The sequence below is a fragment of the Bombus huntii genome, chromosome 4 (assembly GCF_024542735.1).
Source record: "Bombus huntii isolate Logan2020A chromosome 4, iyBomHunt1.1, whole genome shotgun sequence".
In the NCBI taxonomy this organism is placed as follows: Eukaryota; Metazoa; Arthropoda; class Insecta; order Hymenoptera; family Apidae; genus Bombus; species Bombus huntii.
In genome coordinates this window covers 8054440-8079386 of record NC_066241.1, presented here as the reverse complement: position 1 = coordinate 8079386, position 24947 = coordinate 8054440, and the positions used below count along the sequence as shown (strand labels likewise).

General features: G+C 41.1%; 1 protein-coding gene and 1 long non-coding RNA gene across 6 annotated transcripts in view; one reads left to right on the top strand and one right to left on the bottom strand.

Moving 5' to 3' along the window:
• Positions 1 to 24947, top strand: part of LOC126865184 (TWiK family of potassium channels protein 7-like) — a 364862-nt gene that overhangs the window by 77600 nt on the left and 262315 nt on the right. The window lies entirely within an intron of this gene.
• Positions 4167 to 12599, bottom strand: LOC126865191 (uncharacterized). The gene is made up of 2 exons (XR_007689463.1): positions 9131 to 12599; positions 4167 to 4824 (listed from the first exon to the last, which is right to left on the bottom strand). It is a non-coding gene; the product is annotated as an uncharacterized LOC126865191 (long non-coding RNA).

The window sequence follows — 24947 nt, the reverse complement described above, 5'->3', positions numbered from 1 at the left end:
ATATATATATCGAGGGAAAACTTTTTTAGCAAGTTTTATCATGATTTACTAGTTCCATTAGATATCTTGTTCGTTATTTTATTTATTGTCATATATTTCGAAATACCGACGAATTGAAATTTATTGACTATTTTCTTGACTTTCATATACTGAAAAATATATCACTGACGAATTCTTACATCCTGTTGGCAACAAAATGATCTTCTTCAAGGTATAAGCACACGCAGTAGCATACGAAATATGAACACAACGACTAATAGAATTTTTCTTTATGCATCGACCTTCTCTCGTACGAGAGATTTTTATTTTCATTGCTAATTGCTTATCTTTTGTGTACGCGAACGGGGAAACCGTTAAAAGTTAATGTAACAGGAACTGCATGAAGCTGCATAAAATCAAGCTTCGACGATATCTATGCGTATTTCAATCGATATGTAGCATAGTGAAGCGGGCTCAAAAAGAAGACAGCTTGATCGACGTAAAATGTATAAAAATGCAAAACCTTCTGGTGCACGACATGCTTTTCGTTGAAACGTTGAAACGAGGTTTTTCAAAAAAGAGAAGAAAAAAAAGGGAAAAGGATAGAGAAGAATTTATCGTGTTTTGACCAAATACATTTGCGCCTGGCGCGAGCTGCATTTTTGACGTGCCTCCAAGACGATTTTCATTGAGATCGAATGTGTGAAATATTCATGTCCCTGGAGAGAAATAAAATCCATTTTACGTAGAAACCGAATTTTTCTCCGCTTCTTTTCTCTTTTTCAGAAACTTTTGGGAAAATTAAATACGTTACTTATCTGGTGCTAGTCCCTCGGTTTGTCAGTGCCCCTTTAATGGAAAGAGTTCTTTAAAACCGGGTTAATGTGATCTTAATTAGTTGCATTTCATAAGTGCGCCTGTAAATGCGTAGATACTGAATAAAAGAGAAATAGGTAAACACAGGGCGCGGATAATTATAAAGGCTTAAGCTTTTACTCGAATACGGTCGTCGAGAAAGCTGCCTACGATTGCGGACTTTTTATCAGACGCACGCTACAAAATATTATTTTTCGGCTGCGTTTCCAAGTATAGACAAATAACTGAAACATTCACCGAGTATAATAAATAAAACTATCGTAAATAGATAAAAATAGTAAGCGATAAATAATATAATATAGCTAGATGAATGAAGTTTTTGCGATAAATAGGATAAATCTACGAGTTAAAAGAATCACAGGAACAACGCGTACAGATTAATTCTTCGTGATTATAATTCGTTTCGGGGAATATACGAATAATACAATGAGAAGCGAGATAGATGATAAGGAACGTTAAAAGTGGCGCGAATATAAGCACAGATATGCGAAACTTCGAAGCGTGATTCGGCCAAGGTGTAGGAAATGAAGCATACAGAAGCCGGAGTACAGAATGTGCCAAGACTGTTTCGAAAGAGTTACTGGCAATGCTAATATCGGTAATACCAATACCAACCATGCAACCGTCGCGGTATTTCGACCCTAAAGCTACTGCAACCGTGCACTGGAATATGTCCAACGGATATACTTCAAGCTAGTCTTCTGTTTCCGGAGACTAGGCGATTGTTAAAGACAGAGCTGAATACGCGTGATCTACGATTGCTCTACGAGCAATCCGAATTAGACTTGTTTTATTTGCATTTCCTTTATCCTGGAAATTAAAGAAATTTTCATCAGGCTAAGAAATAGGTGTTATAAAGATTTAGATCGTTGAAAATTCTTGTTCGCGTATTAATCGCCGTACTATACCTACGTGAAAGAATACACGGCTATTATGTATAATATATCGTTTAGTTTAGAGTACTGGCACTCCAGCTTTGTCAGTTGTACGCAACTACGTTTTGAAATGCAATAAACTACAGGTACAACGTATTTTCGCATATATTTTTGCGCATAATAAAAAAGTTACAAAGAGTTTGGGGTATTTCATTTTCGTATACTTGAGTTTCGGAGAAGTTCTTTGGCGAGATAAAACATTCGCATGAGATATGGCAAAGAAGTTGTACTATGGAGACGCAGCCAGTATTCATTTTCACGTTCCATTTCCTGATACTCGCTGCATAAGATGCTTTCAAGGGCCATTCAAAGTTTCTGAACATTGCGCTTCTCGTCACACTTTCTCGGTGAAAATAATCCAATTCGATAGCTCCGCGTCATTGATGTAATATCGTTGTCGAAGATATGGGCGTTTTTAATAAAATTATGCCAATTGTATCGCGCTCACATATTTATAGTTACCAAAGTTGCATCTGTCATCGATGTTTCTCGCAAATTTTTTTTAATGAAATATTTAACGCGACTATGATTTTTAACTTTTATCAGGCAATAAATTACGTAAAATTATTTAACGCAGGAAGATAATTGACTATTGGGCATGATCAACGATAAAACGCAAGAGTAAGTCATTTCCTTCTTCATTTCACATATGGTGCTAGCTGCGTCACATAGGTGCTATAGCTCTCATCACGATATTCCGTTTTCACACAGACTCATAAAAGTACGATTATTAAATCAATATTATTGACATATTATTATTAGACATACTCTACTGTCTATGTACCACAGAACACTTTCTACACTTAGGATACATGCAAATAGATGTTAAAATTACAAGATCAACTTGATCCTTAGTAACCATATGTATCACAAGAAAACTATTTTACGCTACGACCGAAGCCTTTGTTCCCTGTTCTATTGTTAAAACTTGTATTAAAAGTTGCCAACTGTCCTGTGATTTGTGGACGGAGGTGTACGTACTTGTTACTTTATGTCCGCGTGTTGTAGAAACTATATATAGCGATAGTCGTTTTGTGGCTTTTAACGGAACAAACAGCGACAAATAGGACTTGATTTAATTTCACTCAGTGTTTTGCGAATGTCCCACGCTGACCAGGACTGAAATTTTCGAGTGACAGCAGGCCAATTTTCAGGAGGGTTCGCCGAGTGGACGACAAACACGCTCTTTTGAATTTCCCTGCCGTTTCCATTCTACGAAGGATAGCGCCGGTAAGCATCTCGACCGACCGCTCCGCTGTTCGGATTTCAGCTTTTCGGATATAGCGAAGTTCATTGACAACGAGCCTCGAGTTGTTTATCTGTTTCAATCTCTGATCCTTTCGCGATTTCTGATATCGCGTTATGCCCTCCCCTGAACTTTTCACGTCCACTGACCTCATAAATCTTGTCTTTTTCACGTAGGAAACGTTAATAAGGATCAGCGGACACACTTTGTCATGTTCGTTGCACGTATAACGGCATTACTTCGTTAGGCTTTTAATGAGAAATTGCGCGTCGACGCGAACACGTGTAATACGATCAATATTTGCGCGAGATCAAAGATCCATTTGAACCCTTTTAAAGGGTAGAATAAATAACAAAACAAAATGAACTGGTAAAAACTTCTTTTCCACGAAACTTTGATGCTTATCGAACCTTAAAAAATGTGCATTCATGGAAGATTAAATGTTAATCAAGGAAATAGAAGAAGGCATGAAGGGAGGCGATATAAACGCGAAATATTCAAATAACCCGAGACTCTCTAAGATCGTAACTAAAGCGGGATGGAATCATCTTCGTGGAAAATAATAGGCAAGATCACGGAATGATTGGCGTATAGCTTCATTGCTGTCTATCTGATCGATCGTACGCGTTAGACGTCACTTTTGTTCGGTCAAATACATAGCAGCTATAGGTAGGTATAGAAAGGTAGAATCCGTGCGGTAAATGTTGGTGGGTACGTTGGAGAATAACGGAGAGGAAATACGAGGACCTGGGATATCGGGTTGACACGGGAGGAAGGATTTTAATATAAAGTGCCAAGCGTTCCGAGTCCTCGGTTCCAAAGCCTCGACCAGGTTTTGACAGGCGAAAGCGTTCCCGCGTTGGTCGGATCTAGTTTCTTTTCCTTGTCTGTCTTCGATTCCTCGCATCCCTTTTATCACCGTCGTACCAACTCGATTTACGACGTACATAATTAGCGGATTACCAGCGACGTTCTCGCACTTCGTTCGAAAAATACAACGCTTATTGTAACGTCGTTGAAAAATTATTACGCCATTCGAATGCTCGAAACGACGTCTATCAAATTCGATACACGTTTGTAAACAGTAGCTGGGAGATCGTCTCTTTCGAGTAAGAACTTGTATACGTGTACTGTTTCTATAAAATGGTGTACACACAGCACGCAATAAATACGATAATGCACCTAGCTTTTATGGTTAACCTTTACAGCTTCTGCATCAAGCATTTTAAGCAAGAAGAGTCGCTCGTAAAAATCCTCGGATCTAGAGTTTAAACTGGGAAACGTATCCGCGCTTCTGTAACGTTTCCGAACGTAGCCGTAGCCGAAGCTTCGATGTTTGAAATGTTGGATCAATCTTTTTTTTTCCAGTTGATTAGCGAATTATTATTCTTCATTTCACTGAGAAACATAGCTCGTAGCGTCGTCCTCGTCTCTTATCTTCAGTTCATTTTCTTTATCTTCGTGCATCGTCTCTTTCCGGATAGCAATCGTCGTTTCCTAATCCTCGATACTTGCTCGCAATCCATCCACGGATCTGGTCTTTCTTCGTCCGATCGATCCACTTATTTTCCATTCCTTGTTGGGGCATGCTCTTCACCTTGCTTCGTTTCACCCAAGTCGATCTCGAAGCGATCTCTACGACGAGTTTCCGTTCGACTTCTGCTATCTTCATCCCGGCTCGACGCCTTCGGGGCTCGATAGCTCGGCCACTCTGAATTACCAATGAACATTCCGATCACGTTGTGCCGCGCATGCTTCTCGCGTTGAACGTTGGCCGAGCGGAGGCCGCTGTAAAAAACAAAGATCGACAAATGGAAAAAAATGCACGGGAGAGAAACGGGTGGCGTGGAAACGCCGGTTAATTCGATTCCGCAATCTGGTATATCTGTTTTTTAATCGAACTTTTTGGCCATGTAACTTTTACCATGGCGTGCGTGCTTCTCTGCGCGTTCAACACACGGCCATGTAGCCAGTTGCGCGACAAGCCAGTGAAACACGGTCGTTTTTCCCCTCAAATCGAGCACCGTTAGCCGAAATAAGATTTTTCGAGTAAAAGCGTCACGTTGAAAACACGAACGAAATTCGAATACGGCGAACCGATGGCGTGATTTGTTAATTGGTTCGCGTTTCTTCGAATATTCTCGCACACCTTGTTTTTTACGCATTCGCTGCCTAAATCGCGCCTACACCACTATAAATGGTGTTTCGTGCTTTTTTCAATACGTTCACTGTGTAAGACGCGTGCTCGAGTCGAGTTCTCTTTTCGATTTTTTTGGAAAAGAACGTGTCTGACAACGACAGTCCGCTATCGCTATAATATTTATAATTCCCTTCTTTCGTGTAGCAGTTGAAAGCGATATAGCGAGGTCGTAAAATCTGCCAGGCATTAAAGTTTACACGTTTGATGGCCGAAACACGCAAGTCGAGATATTTTAAGGAAGAGCTTGGTTTCGTTCAGAGCCGTTCCATGTCAATTGAGAACTACGTATTTCTGTCTTTCAATTCGTACGTAGATCGGCGGCAAAGAGTAGCTCGGCAGCTTTAGTCACGAGACGCGTCAGCCCTGAGTGTAACTAGATCAATCGGTATCATCGTTTAATGTTTCAATTTATAATCTCGCTATATATAGCCTACAACTGCACCTTGTACGCATATAGATTCGTAGTTGATACCGTATCTGTATCGTTTCTATTGAAATTCGTAACTGATATCGTCGTCGATTTACGTACTTCATCCGGAACATCGTTGCGAATAAAAACATTTAGCTGGCTCGTAAATGGATTTTTGTTAGATCCGGACACCGTGGACATACGAAATATACTTCTGAATAATGCGCAGTGACCTGGAGTTGCGGACACGGGAGGAAAGAGGAGCAGCAGGTGCACGGAATGTTTCCCTTGAAAAGAACGAAGTTTCCTATTAAAAATTCATTTTTCATCGGAAATCGAAACTGCTAAAAATTCGTCCGGTGTTCGTACGCTTTCCTGTATGTTACTGGCGCTTCGACGCGAGACACAGGAAGAGGAGCGGAGGAGGCGGAAGTAGAGGAAGAAAGGCAAACTTCTCTCTTTTCCACCCCGACGTTTCCTCAATTTCTGTGCCACGCCATGCACCTGCTTACCTGTTACCACATTCCTTTTCTCTCTCCATAACCGATCGCGAAAGCCTATTTTTCACCGATAAAAATCAATGGCACATTTTCGCGCGGCTCGTACGCCAGACACGTCGACATAAAAAGCACTTTCCCCACGAAGCCCCCCGTATTCGTTGGATCCCGTAAGGCGCTTAACCTCTTGACTTTCGTCGCCGTTCTATAGAGGCGCATGGTTTTGCTTCTTCGCGTCGTCGTTTCGTTTTCTTTTTCTTTTGCCGCGTTTTCGGCTTCCTTTCACGAAGATGCCTACCAGTGGCACTCGACCAAACGATGTACGATTCGCGTTCTCACGTGCTTCGTCCCTAGTTTGTCAGCAGCAAAGGAACCTCTAGGCACCGATGATTCTTCATCCTTTCGTGCCTCGGAAAAAGCGACGTTCGCTTTCTTTGATCTTTTCACACTGTGTATCGCGTGTCTCGTCGTGTACTTCTGTTTCGATGATTATTCATTTCTTCTATAAATATGACAAATAAAAGTTATACATTCTGAAACCTAGTTTACGGAAGAATTATTTTTTTATGAAATACAAATCCATTCGTTAATGGAATGTAAATTAAATCGACGAATTCAAAGGAACGGAGTATCGTAAAATTACATGATACGGTTACCATTGAAATAAGAGACCGCGGAAAGTGAGACACGTAACGTATTAATGTTCAACAGGTGAAACAGTTTAGCATTGTCCTCCGTGCATAAATTTTCGTAAACGTAACATAGCTTCTCGTTTTGTCAAGTATATTTTTAATTATGTTTATCTCGTACAGTTTCACGGTTTAAGGTCAGTTTTCCCTGTGCTCGCACATCTACCGTTTTAAACCCCTTTTTGTACAGACATCGTATTCGGTTACGACGTAAACGGCGAGGCAAATTATCGGCGAAGTATCGGTCATTTCGCAATATTGCGCTTCGCCTCGAATCGAGTTCGATCGCCGCGAATGGTTTCTTCGTCTCGTAACAATTTCAAGTTTTCACGATAAGCTCTGGTGTTCCGTTCGTTTTTCAAAGTACGCGCCGAAATGTTTGGAGCTGGTTTTGTTACATATTTTCGCTCGTACGGTGCTTGAGATCGTGTGTCAGCGTGCAGGCTGAATACTTGTCGACTTTTCGGGCGAACGTATTGCCAGGTCAGGGGTTGTCCTCTAGCGGGGGCTGAGCTGCGGCAAATTTTCCGCAAATTTGCCAGGAAATACTCTTTCTAGTCGGCAAAGGGGCGGCCCGTTGGCTAGGATGCCTGGACTTCAATTAAATTCCTGAAAGTTCTCAAGTCCACCGCGTGGTCGCGACGCGGTCGCGGACCGTCCATCCGACGGGAAATTTAATTAAAAAAGTGCAAACACGCAATTTTTTCAAAGTTCTCGCAAATAATTGCTCCTTGACGTTTGAAAGGAGATGCCGGCGCTTTGTTTGTACGCTGGTCAAATGATATCTCACAGGGATAACGTCTAATCCAACGTCTACCCGATTCTTACCTTCGTAGCCTCGTGTGCTTTTACGTTCTCCAGGACAAGTTTTTCCTTGCGGTTTCGCTGAGAATGTCGCTAGTAAAATTTGTCTTGGTAGCGAGTAAGCAAGCACACAGTTCTGGCAAACAAATCGCTTTCAATCATTCTACCGTATATATTAATATTTGAAGTGTTCAAAATAATAGGACTATAGTACGTCCAGGCGAGTAATCGATTAATATGCTCGCGAATATTTGCAAACACTTTGCGTTGAAATATGTCGAAAACAAGGGCGTAAGCCTTTGCAGGTATTCGTCGATGTGGAAGACAATATAGAGTCATTTGTCTTTACTGAACGCACACAAACGCAAGCGACCATTTTCTTTAATGTATCGGCATTACTCCGACGCTCGTAAACGTTCGCGATTATTTGCTGTCCATCGCGTGTTTCCTGTTTCTATCGAAGTAAATTGTCATTAACGAACGTTCGCAAACATTTTGTTCGACCGATAGATACCTAGCTTTCGAGACTATATTATTGACACCATTTGTTTGCCCATGTCGTTAGCAAATACGACGTATCTATAATTTCTACGTCATCCTCTTTTAAACGAGATACTTTAAATTCCATTGTTTCATACGCAAGTCATTTCATTTACATTATTCGTACGTATACGATGGTGCTCTGATGCGGTTCGGTCGATCGATTCGTGTCGTGTCACCGCCGAGTCTTTCTGTCTTTAATTCCAGCTACTCGAACAGAGGGTAATTGCCATTCAAGGTACGTGTAACGCTTCTGTTTGGTTGTAAAACAATAAGACGCATCGCTGGAGAAAGTTCAACGATCAAGTCCGTTAGCTGGTCTCACTTTCGAACTTTTTGCAGAAAGATGTCGTTCGAGCACTTAACTAAATTTGTGGTTCAACGACTACCAACTTGGCCTCAACCTGGTAAACTTACTGCACGAGTTCAAAGATGTGTTAATTTAGACACGTTTCGAGGTTAGACTAGTCGTCGATAGGATTATTTAACTAACTAAACTGAACAAAAAGGCTCGAAACTACTTTTCGCTCTAGTTGGGAAGATTATGCGAGCGTAACATCGTACACGTAATAAATCCCATTGCGTAATCGCGATGGCATAAAGTCCGATAGAATAGAGACGCGATGGTGTAAGTGCCACTCGCTGTGATCGACGAGGATAATAAAACACGACAGAAAAGGGAAAAAATCGTTGGGAACCGATAACGATTTTATATGGAGTGGTAGAGATGCGAGCGATAGGACGTTTTCGTCGATGAATTTTGCGCGGAAACGTTTGAAATAGGCCGCATTCAATCCAGCCGTAGCGGGAATATTTTCCTTAACGTCCATCCGTAATGTCGATGAAACGAAAAGTTTGAAAGCAATGGCCCGATCGACGAGCGCTCCTTTAAACGCTCGCGAGATTCGTCCGCGAAATTTTCGCAAAATTGCACACTTCGGTTGGTTTTGCCTACTTTTCTCTCTTTCCCTCTCTCTCCCTCTCTCTCTCTCTTTCACTCGTCCAAAGTCCTCGGGCGCCCAGAAAACTTTTATTTATTTATCCGCGTCACACACAGCGATACGGTTCGTCCTCGAGGAATATTATTAAAGCTGCCGGGGCTCCTGTTTGACTTGGAATGGCTGCCGTTGCTCGCTCGCGGGGTCTCCAAACTTTATTTGTATTCTGGCCGCGTTTCACCGCGACGCAATACGTCGAATGAGTGCGAAACAAGCTATACGAATTGACAACTGGGTTAGATACACCGGCTGGTAACGAGCCGCCGTAATGCACGTGCAACCGCACACGAATCTACGTGACGCCTACCATCGGTTTATATTGGCAAGGCGCGCGCGATTCCGCGTCATATCGTGCGCGTTGTCGCGCCAATCACCCGCACCTAACGCTGCTGATCGCTGATCACGCGGCTATTGTTCCCGCTGGATAAAAGTAATTGCCCCCACCGAGAATTGCCGGCGATTCGTTAAAAGTAATTGTTTGCGCCGCTTTTCACGCTGGACCAAGCTAATTGCTTGTAAGATATATTTTTACCCGTGATTGGCCGTACGTACCATCGATTTTCACGAGTCAAAGGGAACGATCTCGAGGTATTATCTTTTATCGTTGGCCATTACGTTAAGTGCTTAGGCATATCGATCGCGCAACGATGGAATCTGCTTTGTTCTCTCTCTCTCCTTTTTTTTCTTTTTCAATTTTGTCTCTTTTTTCATTTTATAATAAGTACGCACTTGGAATCTTGTTTCGAAGTTAAAGCTTAAATAACCGTGGAAACGTGCTTGAGCAATTAAAGGCTGCCTTTATGCATGGGTTTTTGAATGCTTGAGAAGAAACGCATTTTAAGTTTCATAGGAGGAAGTGGATCCTTTGAAACACGACAAGGAAGTGCTTCAAGTGTACGCGCGCGTCCAAAAATGTGTTCCCCACGGCGTGGAAAGTGTACGTCATAACCCGTTCTGTAACGTGAGAAAGTAAATAAAATGTTTTATGCAAACGCGCGTGTAGTTACCCTGTTCGCTGTGCGCGTGTCACATTCGTTGCCCTCTGTCTCGTATTTCTTTGAAGCTTCGTCCCTTAAATCGCGCAATTACTTGCAGTAAAATATTTTTCCGTCCTTCTCACATACGGTCTCGCTAGTTGCTTGTTAGCGATCCGACACTACTCTGCTGTTGCCGATTATTAGCAACAGCGGAGTGTCCATGAGGATTTCTTCACGTGCAAAAAAAAAAAAAAAAAAGAAAAAGTTCGTTCGTGAAACTTGGAATTCCGATTAATTTTACCAAACTCTACGAATCAATGACGACGGACGAATGTGTACAATTTCCGAAGTATCGACCGCTTTTTCTCGTATAGAATTTTACGTTTATGATCGCTCGAACATCGATAGCACAGTTATCTAGAAACTTTAATATTCAAGTTGACGATCGAAATACATAGACCCGCGTTGTTATTAAATTCTCGAGCAACCGCTGGAAAAGTTGTAACAGTTAACTATTCCGAAGTTTTCGGTGAAAGATTTAAAGCGAAGTTTCGCCGCTAATAGCTTGCATCGGAACACGTTGTTTACGGTTCAAGCAAGAATCCTATTTGCATGATCAACTATGTGAATTAACCGCTTGATTACGACCGTAGTAGCTGTGATTCGTAAAACACGTTCCCGAGTCTGTACGATACTTGGGCTCTCGCAACTTTGTCATTGTTTCGCGTGCAATTTTAAGCCTACTTGAACAATACTGGAATATTGACGTTCCCATGATTCTGGCTCGTCGTGGTTTCTCTTCAATAAACGGCGTTTGACGATGCTGTTTCCACGTACTCTGCGTTTGACGAGTATACTCGTCGTCGCTTACTTTTCGCCACACGTTTTAGGCACACATTTTCGAAACAGGTCTCAACAGCTAACTGTTAACAGCTAACAGTTAATAACATATTCGTTCGATCGATTTTAGAGATTACGTTGGTCATACGGGCTACCTCTCAAGGCTTGTGGTTTACGGCCATGTTGTTTCACGATTCAGGAAGTAGCTAACGATACATTGAATTGCTACGCAAGCCTGAAATTTACATCGCGTTGCTTCCTGGTTGTGTAGCAGCGTGCGTGTCTTTACAACATTTGCACGACGGAATTAATGATGATCGTTGACAAGTTCCGTTGAACACGATAGCTTAAATTAGAGACAGCAGGTTTCATAGTGTCATTCATTGGATTATACCTCGATAAGCTACAAATAATATAAATAGTAGAGAAAATAGGGAAAATATTTTGAGTTAGTTTGAAATCGTTTGACTCGGAAGAAGCAGAGTTTCGACTATTCAATGTATACAGGATGGCTGGTAACTGGCGGTACAAGCGGAAAGAGGGGGATTCTACGCGAAAAAAGAAGTCGAAAATATAGAATAAAAGTTTTTCGTTCGAGGCTTTGTTTTCGAGAAAATCGACTTTGAATTTTCGCTCGGTACGCGAGCCACACTGCATATTATTTATTATTTCTCAGTTGAATTTTCATTATGCCATCGACGAACGTATTATTAGATAGTTGTAAACGTATGCGGTCAACTTTTACGAAATTCGTTTATTTAACTTTCTATGTTTTTAGTTGCACCAAGGTAACGATTTGATCGACTTACTGCAACTTGTACAGCGAGTTCTCGTACCGTTGTTGGAACATCCGTTTCTATCTTGGTCTTTAAAACATCGTTATCCAGAGACCTGTCCTGTTCACGAACTCTCTGTTCTTTAAGACGATATCGGATGTAGCACATCCTTGGCCACATGCGGGTTTAATGTTTCTTGCTAGTCATGTTTTTTGAAATATTGCTAGAGATTATATCGTCTTTCGTGAAATATTAATAGTCTCGTGTTCGATGATATATTTTGTAACATTACACTTTATAGTTTACGGAATTTGCATATTAAGAGATTTATAGCGGAATATGTATAGTGAAATACGAGCTGCAGTAACTATATCAAAAAGGTACAAAATTGAGGTATTATATCATAGAATTAATACAAGATAAAATTCACTGATTGATGGGTGGATTAAGTGAACTGACGCAGTAACAAATGCCTACATCATCCTGCACGCGTACGTATGGCATTTGCTTTAAATTTGTTACTCAAGTGCATACTGTCGTGTCACGCTTATCGGCCATGAGTAATGCGATTCGATATTGACGTTTATATCAATGTCAGAGACTTGGTCGGAATTAAAAGAATTCGACTTTCTCAAGAATTAAACGTTCCTCGACGCGTTATTTCGTTCCATGTCCTCTTAGTTGTATACGTTTTTCATTTTTCATTTCACGTGTATGTATGCGAATATTGTAACACGTAGTGAATCGATAATTTGCATGGAAAATGTGTGTAATTCGTGCAAGACAAGATTCGATCACATTTAGTAGCATCTCAAGAATACTTAACGATTTGATTATTCTTTGGAGAACCACGGACGGAATGATCGCGGTGCGTGTATGAAATTAGAGTAAATATTGTTTATGTGTGCTATTATTTGTTAATCATTCATGGAAAATGAAATTCATGCAAAGGATTAGAGGAAATATCAATTGTCTCTAATCGAAAATTTCATGAGGCCATTTTCGATACGCAGGCGTAATGTTTAATCTACAATTTTTTCTACAGAACGTCGCGTAGAATGACTTACGTCTTCAAATTGTCATAATATTTTTCTCTACGACTTGTACGAGTTAAGCTGCTGCCCATGTATCGTTCGATTTCAGGATACCTGCGCACCCCGCTGCTTAGGCTGACCTACTTACGTTCGTGTAAGGAGGTTTGCTCGCGTGCAGGAGTATTTTGACCGATTTCTAATTGCCAATAACTGAAAAACTAAGCCGAAAACGCAATCTTTTTATCCTTGATTTTCGTCTTATTTCAGCTTCAAGAACCGCCCTTTAAATTTTCTAATTTAATATACGGAGTATATTAGAATCTTCATCACTGCAGTCCAGCGTGGTATCTTCTCAACAAAAATATTATACTATATGCGTCTGAAATTTGCAATTGAGTTACGCTAGTAGCGGCAATTTCGATATAGTATCTCTTTTGAATACTTTTTGCTAAAAAACGCGGATGTTAACATGGTTCTATAAATTCCTGCAACTTGATTACTTTCTGACCGCAGTTTCATCGAATCCTTTGCAGCGTGGTACTGCATGTGCGTAACTATATTTTGAATGCATTGCAACGGTGCACATTGAAATTGTGGCTGTATGCGATTCGGGTTTCCAGCTACGTGGGAACGCACTCTACGAATAAAGTTAGAAATTCATAGCTGCAATGTTATTCGAGGAATTTGGGGGGGAGTAGATCGAGAACGGAGAACAATGGCAGGTTACGAGTAATCTTCTATATTGTCACTTCTCGCTTTAATCTTGAATCATCGCGATCTTTCCTTATTTGAAATTAGCATTTAAGTATTAAGCAAACAGTTTCTTACAGTTCTCTCAGAGTAGTCGTACGTTCTCAGATAAACAGCTAGGTAAAAGCTGGTACAGTCGAAAGAATCTTATCGTTAAAGTGTTAGTTTCCAATTGGGAAGGAAATGAGAATTCTTTATGGAAAGTTATAATTAAAGAAGGTAGTTTTCGTTTAATCAAGAAGTTCTTTCTCTGCTTGTCGTTGTGTTGAAATAGAGCTATATAGTTTGTAACGAATTAATCTTATCGCCGATCTGCTATCCGTTTAACGATGTATTCGTTGAACTTTCGATGAATTTTCGTATGAAAATGAGAGGCGATGATAAATAGCAAATGGATTTACAAAATCAGTGTAAAACTCAATAAAAAAAAAAAGCGAAGCAAGTATTTATCTTAACGTCGATAATGCGATAATAACGATAAGCAATCGGTAGTAGCAAGTCAAGGTCAGATGTCAAGCAGTTATACACAATGCATTCCTTTGTCACAAGCTAAATTCTACAAAGAGAGTTTCCTCTGTTTCTCTCGTTTTCTCTGAATGCGCTCGACACAATTTTTCCGATTCCACGTTTCAGTGGTTCTCAACTCGCCGCTAATAATATAGCTTGCTCGAACAGCCTCAACCAGCTGTACGAAATTCCTCTGTGTTTTGTGCCGTTGCTGGAGAGGCAACGTATTGTTAACCTTTCTGAGCGCATACAGGTCGGTACTCTGACCACTGCCCTCATCTTGGTCTTGAAAAGAAAACAGCAGGAATACGACCGCTAAATTAGTCAGGTCTTTCATTATTAGATTACTTCCAAGTTACCGTTCCTTCCTGACGGAACGAGGACGTTGTGTTTTGCTCGTGAACGTAATCGGATAAGTGGTTGTTTTGAATTGTTCAAGCAAGCAGCATTACGAATTAAAGAAACGAGGAACAAAATTCGATAATTTCGTTGGACCGAAGAAAATTGCAAATTAAATATCGCGTTAACGCTATAATTCTTCTCTTGGACGGCTCTCGCGTTATTATCTGAGAAACGGTCAGTTTTGTCGAATTTTAGATTTTTAGCTTTGCTAGGGACACCAGATTTTAAACACGAATCACGACATATTCGTGATTTTTCAGGCTTCGATCGCGTTATTCAATACGTTGCGCTTTGTTTCGACGTTTCGCGTACATTTCACTTGAACTTTTCAGGGCTAACCCGAAGGAAGATCTTTTTAAACCCGAAGCATCGTCGCAAATATGTCAATTTTAATGATATTTACACACGAAATGTGCCTCGTTTGAAAACTTATTATCAGACGCGCCATAAACTCGAGAACAGAGAAGTCATTTATACGTATTATATCGTTTGCGTTTTTCTCAATTCTTGGATTACGATTCTTGGTTTACGATTAAAGGCTGCTGTTTTGCATTAGATATATCACGACGTGTAGTTTTCGACGTATAACCTTGAGTAGGATACGTAGGGCGTAGTATCAATCGTAGCATAAACCTGAGCTTACCTTGCTACGCTTGTCTCTGAACCACTACGAGCAAATTCCAGATTACCCTACGCCTCGGATAACATTTACATATGGCATACATTTGCCGTTCCAAACCAGCAGGCAGAGGATCTCCGTCGTTGCGGACCCACAACGATACAAATTTTGGTGAATAGGAATCATGCAGAATAACCGCAAGGTTAGCTTTCAAGACAATTGGCAGAGACATAAACGATATATAATATAAAACAGTATGATATAAATGGTGCGCAAATCTGTCCGTTCTCAAGTTTATGGCGTGTCTAACAACAAGTTTCCAAATGTAACATATTTCGTCTATAATATCACGATAATCGAATACGTACAAGGAAAATCACACTGGAACTCCAAATAAAATGAAACAAATGGTCGATAAATCGTGTATTTTATATCGTTCATTCGATGAAACAAGTTGTTGAAAATTAATTTGATAAACAATGTTCGCGGCGAAGAAGATTAGCTCAGGCTTTATAACTTGCAGGGTACAAATACACTGGCGGCTTAAAGTTTTCAACGAGTTCGATATCTGTTACGGATTCGTAGATTAATCGAGATGAAGCGAGAATTTTGCACGGCTTTTAATTTTTTACGGTTGATATATTTCGATGTTTAAAAATTATACGGTTCGTACGTTAAAGATAATAATACAATGCCCAGAAAGCTTCAAAGAGAACATCGCTGTAACATTTGAAAATTAAAAACATAAAATCCGGTATACGCGGGGGATTTCATTTTCAAAGAGCTCTCTGCGAAGAAAAATACGCAAGGCATTTTCAACTAATATTTTTGTGCTAATAAGTGTTCATGGAAATTAAACGCTCTAATTCCCCATCCAAACTTAATTTACAAATGCGAACAAGCAAGATACAGGATAAAATGAAATTTACCATATTAATTTTAAGTACAAAGTGCGCGATTCTTTTAACAGTTACAATATTTTACTATTTAACAAACTACTTCAACAGTTTTCAAACTTTATCTTTCTAAAAGCAAGGTCCGCTTGTAAAAATGTTATTCCAATGTTGGTATTTCGATTTATTGTTGCGTAAAAAATCGCTCCTCCATTGTACCACATTCCACCGCCAATAACTACAAAGAATTTTTGTAGATATACAATATTATATAATTTTTATTATATAATTGTAGATATACAATAAAAAATAAAGAACATACAATTTGGCAAGTATGTGATGGATAAATCGGCAAAATAGACCGGCACTTTTCGCTGTAATTGGAGTAACACAAAAAAAAGACTGAATTAATGAAACTAATTGTTAATTGAAATTATCGATAACAGAGCTAATTAAACGATACGTCCAATGATAATATGCTTCGTCGCACTCCTTTCACGGCAGTGAAGCCGATTCTATAAATTGCAGATAATTAAATGCCTTCGGCTACGATGTCTTTTTTTACGCGAGGAAATTCTCATGGACACCTCGCCGCTCTTCTGGGAAGCGACGGGGTAGTGCCGAACTTACTAACTAAAACCCCACGGTGGCCTACCTGACGCTTAACAGAGTTGCCCCGGGACCTCTTTCGAATTGCTGCCGGAGCACTCCTGCGTCTTCTCCCATTCTGAGGAAGCCATTCCTCAGGTTTAGTTTGGCCATAGAGAGGGGTCACCCCTTTCAACACTATCTCCTGGGCCGTCGTGCAAGTCCGAGGAGGACCTAGGGCGCAAGGCCGCCGAGAGAAGTTCTCTCTGCCCGCTCCTTTGCGAGCATTACTTCTTCTCAATAGGAGCGGACTGCGAGCAATTCCTGTTGCCCTCTCAGCATTTTCCACAACTGACGGAGGGTCCGAACTCTTGCCAATCGTTAGTCGCGGGACATGGCAGGAAACCTCTCACACCGGACAAAACTCCAGCGTGTGCTGGGCCATGTCCTCGGGCTCTCCGCAGTGGTGACAGGTGCTCGTCACCTCTCTTCCAATTTTCTGTAGGTACCAATTGTCGTGTTGAAACGTGCGGGAACGTGAACCGAGATACGAGGCAGACACATCGAACATGTTTTTCTATTATTCACAACTAACTCGAAAATCGAAGCCGATAGGACGTATGTTCGTACGACGCTTTTTCTCTCTCTTTTTTTTTTTTTTTTTTTTTACTTATTTTAACGTACGTTCATCTCGTGAAATATAGGCATGCATTTATGAAGCATCCTGCGCACGGAGGAAACAATCGTCGATTGCTCGCCGTAGATTTCGGCTTCCTCTAACAGGCGTGGCCCCGAAGCACAGCCAGCAAATTTCCGATTACCCTAGCCGGGCTAACATTTACATACGCCATACATTTGCCTCTCTATGTAGCGATCTGTAGGAAATCGCGGGGGCTCGCGTTGACCTCCATCGAGGAGAATCCTCTAGGAATCAAGACTACAGGCATCCATTCAGTCTGCACACCATTGGAACTGTCTGTGGCCAACAAAAATACCAAAACGTTTTATCGCTACGATAAATGGCAAAGCTGTATCGAGCTCGCAAATTACCAGGTTCTCGCCAGACGTTGCGATTTTCATTCTTTTTCTTCGTTGTTTCCGTCTTACGGAAACGCTTTCCCCTTTCATTGTACAAACTTGGTTCTCCGACTGTCGATATCGTGAAAACGTTATTCCTCCTCGCGTAGCTTAAAAAAACATGCGCCAATTCGTCGATCGCGATGCATCGTCGTTGCACGATAAAACGTCTCGCAAAATTCGGGAGGCTGCAGGATGTTTCCTTCGTGGGAAAACGCCGCGCTACTTTGCTGTTGGGATTTCATTGATAATTAATGTGTTCACGCACGTACAACACCTTTGACGAATAAGCGCAGAAGCTGTACCTTCATCGCACCGCTTGCTGTCCTATGAATCTGGAAGAATACAGGAACCCGCGGCAGTCTGGAAATCTGTTGATCTGATCCCTTACGATCTGAAAATACCCTCCAGGCTTAGTACGCGCCAGACTTCTGCTATTTTCATCCTCATTTCGCTATCACGCTTCCAGTGACCGTACGATCACACTTTCTCCCTCTATACCATATTTTTAGAAATTCCGTCTCGCGTGACTTTCTGTCCAGTCATCGCTTACCCTACACATTGGTCTTTAAACGTATCATTTACCTTACAGCTCTTCGTAGCTTGAGCTATAGGAGTTTCTAAAGTCTCCAATCCATTACAGACATCCGTATGAATAATACAAAAAAGAAAGTTGCCGTCAGTCCGAAAATTACCGTCAATCGATTCATTTATTTCTTCAGGACGGTCAGTTATATTTTTACAATTAATTTCGCATACAGTTTCATAATTAATTTCATACACAGTTTCTATTCCACGTAACTCGGTTCTCTTTTATCGTCCAAACACTATTTTAATCAGAGACTATTTCAACGAACATATTTCGTATTCTTTATATAAATAGTAAATAAATAAATCTAATACCTACGAATTTCCGACTCACGATTTCAGAATGTTATCACGAGGACAGGGTTACCACGGGAACATCGAAGTTTGCTGAGGCAGTTAAAAGTTGGGCGGCGACGGTAGAGCCGGAATAGTTCGGTTACAGCCGAAAATGGCAATAAAATCTCGCGCGGCACTCGCGCCTAGGATGATTTATCCCTAACGAATTCGAAGATTCGGCTTTCTTGCTTGTGACGGTTCGACCGTTAAGATAACTGGCTTAATTGCCTCGTTCGCTGTGGTTCGCTCCCGGAGAGGCGAAATTGAAGACGACGAAGTTAGACGCTAACGAGCTTTGCGATCGGTTTCCTGCGTTTCCTGGCGAATTTTAGTTCTATATTCTAGAGTTGGGTCTCGTCATTGGATATATCTATCCTCCACTTTGATTCTGCATGTGTGTGGTTTCTTTTCTTTTCTTTTCTTTTCTTTTCTTTTTCTTTTGGCAAGACTGTATGTTTCTTTTTAGCTTGAGAAACTACTGCACGATTAATTCGTTAAACAAATTTGTACGCCGAGACGCGACAATTGGCGAAATTATAAAAATTCTATGCATCGAAAGCGAAGCTTGGAACGTTGGAGAAATTGAAAAGCGAGTGGGACGATAGAGTGAAACGCGAGACAGATAATCGCGTGAAACGAGAAAGCGAAGCGAGGCAAATCGCGAGGACAAAAGACCGGGCCTTAGATTGAGTGCGAACTCGCTAAACAGACTGCGGCAAGTTGCCGCGTACACCTTCCTTCTATCTCGCCTTCCTGGTCTTCTCGCGTCAGGCGCATTTGCATTTGAAATCGAGATGAACCTTTGGATAAAAGGAACGCCCCGTTCCACCGTTATCTTCAAACACTCGTTTACTTGTATCGTGTGAAAGAAGGGGCCAGGAACGCTCGGTGTGGCCAGAGAACGAGAAAACACGAAGACAAAGAGGGATGAACGGCGTGGCTCGGAGACAGAGGAGACTGCGGAAATTTCGCAACTTTTCCCTGGCGCGACTATCCGCGCTGTAACTCGTACAGGTTTTCGCGAGCTCAACCTGCGCAGACTCTTCGAAGAAAGCAAGCAGACTGCACCCTATTGTTTAGCGCGGGAATGGATGCGAGCTTGGTGGAATACAAAATAGAGACGTGACCTACCTCGATCGTCGGAAGCGTCGATAGAGCCAGAGGTGATGAAATGGTGGAAGGAACGCTGCCAGATAAGAAGAAGAAAAAAAAAGAAAAAATAAAGAAAGAGATCGGGGGAAGAACGCGTCGTGATGACGACACTCCGACGCATAACGTAAGATTCAGCAGTGAATATCGTTGTTCGTGATCGGACGGTGAAAGATATTGAGAAGCGATTTCGTTTTATGCTTAGATATCTTTTCTCAATTTTAAAACGTTACGGTGTGTTGGAATTTCATCGATGGTGTGCACATGTACACGTATAATACTCGCATTTTTATTGTATCTTGCTTGCTGAATCTGGAAAAACGCAGGAGCTGCGTCGTTCCGAAAATCGCGGTCAACCAACTCACAGCCACGCTCCGGAATAATTTTAACCCCGCTGTTCTTCTTGTTGCTTCTTCGCGTTTACATCTTTCCACGTTTGCATTTTTTTTCACGCGTATGTTTTTCAGATATCTTTGTTCTTGGTTATTTTTACTCGTAAAAAGTATGGTGCACGCGAAAGACGATGAAATTATATCGGACGTTGGGATCAAATATTTAAAAACTGTCTATATTCGAGCAATATTTGTTAAGATGTGGCATCAATTTCGGGTCATACAGATCGGAGGAGAACAGCTGGATTAAATACAGTTTCGCAAATGATTTCACGCACACAGTTTCGCTCCATACCCAGTTTCCTTTCATCGTGCAAACACTATTTACGGAGAATTCCATTCCACTCACATTTTCTGTTCGTTATACCGTATAAATACAATAAAGAAATGCAACGCGGTGTGTCGACGTTGACTTTGTACGAGTCATTTTTCTCGTTAAAAACCGACATTACCCGAGCGACAATCGACGACAGTACAATTGCATATCGACAAGCGTTTCCGTGGTGCGAAAAATCATTGGATTTCAACGGAGAATCGCGGCAAACCGGAAGTTGCTTGATAGAAGCTCCAGCAACGAAACCAATAAACGGTGGAAAATAGAAAAACGCGGGAGTTCGCAAAGTACCGTGTTCGATCTTAAAACTGAATGGAACGCTGATGAAAATCGTCAGGTGTGGTGGTTGCTGAGAGTAAACCGATTCCACAGGGGAAGGTAAAAGAGCCGAGGATATAAGAAGATGAAGAAAAGGGTAGAAAGATTTGGCAACAGAGGCGCGGATAAATAAAAGCGAGAGAAAGAAACGGCATGGAGGACTGTGCCAGAGTGTACAACTACGTGTCGGGAAAGAAAATGAAGAGAGTCGAGTCTGCGCGGCTTCGTATCTGTTGTTCAAGCTACCGTAGAATCTAATGACGCGAAATTCCGGTTGCATTCGCACCGGTTTGAAGTTTTATCATTCGACTTGGCTGGAAATTTTTGAGCGATCGTTTCTCTGGCGCGCTCTGCGTGCAAACCTTCTTCCGCTCTCTTTGCTCTACCTTCTTTGCTCGTTGATGTTCTTTGACTGTTCGCTAGCCGTGATTGCTTCGTTGCGCTTGCTCTTTGCCGAGAAAGAGGAACGAAACGTCGCTGTTGGCGTAGCAGATCGAAAGGGAATGGCACGACTGACCAACTGTGGCTCAACGTTCAAATATTATAATGCTCATCGAGTGGTTTGTCGATCGAGAAACCCGCTTCAAAGCGCTGGCAAGTGTGGCGATAAATTCTGTTGATTTTAACGGCACTACCGGCAGGTAACGATGCGAAATATCGCAAGGGAAAATAAAATTCCCCGACTATTCTGAGAGCTTTTATATGAAACGAGTTTTTTTCTCCTTGTCTGTAATAGCTTCGCTGTATTGTTTTTGACTCTAGTTCATAGAACGACGATATAAATTTCGGGCAATCGTGCGCGAAACTACAGACAGGAATCAGAATGCAGTTACAATAACGTTGTAAATTGAAAAAGAGGTCTGTGCACGAAATCGTTCGTGCTCAACATACATCCTAGAGCTGCAATCAACCGCACGGTCGTGTAACAGCGCTTTGCATGCAAGAAATTGGATCGCTGCAAAAGGTAATCTGATTCCGACCCTAAAAGAATGTCGTTAAAATCCTTTATTTCGCGCTGTCGTGCTACTAATCGCTTTATATCTAGACTCGCATCAGCATGCGACTGGCAACAATTTCCTTCCTTGAAACGCGTTGATATCTTACCACTGTTTCTTCCATGCTGGCTAGTAAAACCCTTATTTTCGACACAATGCAAATGAGCAATTAACGTAATTAGTTACATGTTGGAGATGGATATACGGCAAAATAGTTATTAGCCTCTAAAAAGATATTGAAACATTATTCGAGAGATTTGTGATTTGAAAAGTCGGATAGACCATTGGAAAAAACAGTCGATCGAAAACAGTTTCTTCTGAGAGATTTTGTAACGGCAAGCATGAACATTTGTAATAATTTACTACATAAGTCGTAAGCTCTGTACTAGACTTAACTAGTAACTGTTATGGGCTGCCTTTCGATCGATTAATCTGTCGTCCGCAATTAACGAGAAACTTTTTTAATTAAATGAACCTTCACTTATAATTAATTTTCAACGTCTTACGATGAATACACGTTTTTCTCCTGTTGGTCTTCTTATTAGTTTCCGACGATTTATTTTCACGGTTCTTGATTACTTCTTAATCATTTCGCTGTGCAATTAATAATCAACTTTATAAACAGATTTTATCGTTCACCGTGAAAAGCAAGAATTTAATAATGAACAGTATGCACTTAATGCAAAATTTTAATAACGTATATTTAATCTTCAGCCGATGCAACAAACATTAAACAGTTTCCAATAATTTATAGATTTATATTTCGAAATGTCTGATCAATTTCATTTATTCACTTATGCCTAGCAATGTGTGATTAGATGTAGTAAGAATCGATGCGTATCGCGTAAGTAGAACGCTGCGTCAGTGATATAAGTCAACGTCTTATCGGTCATGTTGTATACCGCATTTATCAGGCATTGCGTTTCACGTTGGTCGAACGAAAAATTCTTGGAATGGAATGAAAAGACACTCTGTATAGTTTGCAGACAATTTTTATATTCCAATATAACGTATCAAAGCTATTATAGCGTCATACTCTTCTTCGCGAAGACTCGCAAAAGATATTCACCAGCGGTTTCTTCGACGTCCTCGTCTCGCAAGAATTTCTTTTCAGCGGGAAATTTTTTAACCGTGGAAATAAATGGAAGTCAGAGACAACTAAATCTAGCGAGGAAGGCGGATGTCGCAATAAATTGTACTTCGTTCATTTTGTACCTTGGAAGCTTGTACAAAGACGTTCGTTACCTCTCTAGAAGACGACTTTTCTTCGTTTTGTTAAATCTACGTCGATCGTTTCTAATCGTCGTAGCAAATATAACCTCACGACACAGGTTAATTTTCTCTAGCTCCTTCTCGTAGTTTGCTCTTAACTGACCTTATTCTCGAGTACATACTGTCACCTACTCCTCAGAAGTACGCGCACAGTTCCTTACGAAACTAACCAGCTCTCTGGGCTGGCGCAACACTAAATAAATCAGAATTAAACACTGGAGCTAGGAAAATATTCAAATTTCACTCCAACGTCTCTATACACTTTAGACAAATACGTTCCAAAACCGTAACAAAACGCATTTCGATAAATGTTAGATCGATTAATAAATTTATTGGCGTTTCCTTGCAAGAACACAGGGGACGTGTTATTGCTTTCGTACAAAATGCGTCGGGAAGTACTTGATTTATCCCATCCGATTGTAAATGCATATACACCTGTGTGTTTAGGAAGATAATGTTCCGAGTTGCGTCAGCGGTTCGTGAACGTTACATTTCAGTCCTTCGAGACAGACACGAAACTCTGCCCTGTTCCATTAATCATCGTGAAACCTTAAAATCTAAAATAAATATAAGTCTTCCATAAAAAATTGCAATATATATATATATATATATATATAGCTTTAGATTCTTGAAATAATTTTTACATCTCTTGAAACTTTACATTAGTAGAAAGCCAGCGAATTTATTACTCCGTTCACTATGTAATCATCAGCGTGCAAAATAATAGAAAGAAACGGCGATATCCACCCGCAATTACGTAACAATCAGCTAATGCACAATTCATTGGAATCTCTCTCACTTTTCTCGTTACCAATATTCCATACTCGCTAAGTCCGAGCACGTTCTTCCATCCGCCAATCCTATCGCGTTGTTTCTCCCGATGAATACGAGCAACGCATTAGTCCCGGAAGGCTGCATAATTACAAATGACGAAACTATTACGAGGTTCGCTGGAACTTTTGCGCGAACCAAGAGCCGAAAGCTCGACTATTCGCCGGTGTATGTAACGTGCACAGATACAACGCGCGTACAGGTACACGTACACGTACGCTGGACGAGCAGGACCTCAAGCTGACAAATTGTTATCGCGACGTTTCCAGGATAACGAAATACATAATTCAGCCAGCGTTAGTGGCGCGGAACATTCAGACGCCTCTAGGCTATTGTCGAAACGCTCGGCGCGACACGCTGCAACGAACGAAGGATTTTGTATCGTGGATTTTGTCAACGTTGCGTTGGTCGGGGGCGAATACGTCCAAAGTTTAACTGACAGCCGTTCAAGATGCGTATAGGAGATGGAAGAGGCGACGACGAGCACCAAAGCGTCCCGTCGTCAACACCAACGACGAAACCGCTCTGACACGGAATTAATTAATCATTTATTTAAGGACGGCAAAGAAGCGGCCGGTCGATGAATAAACGAGTCACCAGATTTATTAAAATATTACCGGATCGAAACGACTCTGTTGGAAATTGTTAATTTCTGCTGGAAATAGAATTTCCGATTGACCGTTGGGCTGAGTTCGAAGTATCGTAGATGGAGCGAAGTTTGCTTTCGAGAGATTTAATCGATCGTTTATTTATTCAGGCAGCGATGGAAATTGGTTGGAGCGGGAAATAATATTACGCGTAGATGTTGGTCTCCCTTTTTCCATTTAATGTCTTTGACATCAGAAATAGGTTGTCGCCTAAATTTCGTGCTGGATACGGTGCATCTTACAACGACGTTCGTTGTTCCCTCGAAACCGCAATGTCAGACTCGCGCAGCGTCAAATAGAATTGTCGAAAGAATTTTTAAAGAGAGGAGGGGGTCGAAGAAATCCTCGCGTCGTACGTACAACGAGAGAAAAAAAGTGGAATTCCTGTCAAACGTCAAAGCGGAAATTATTTTTCGACGTCGTCCGCTAGGATGTTTCTTCTTCGCGTG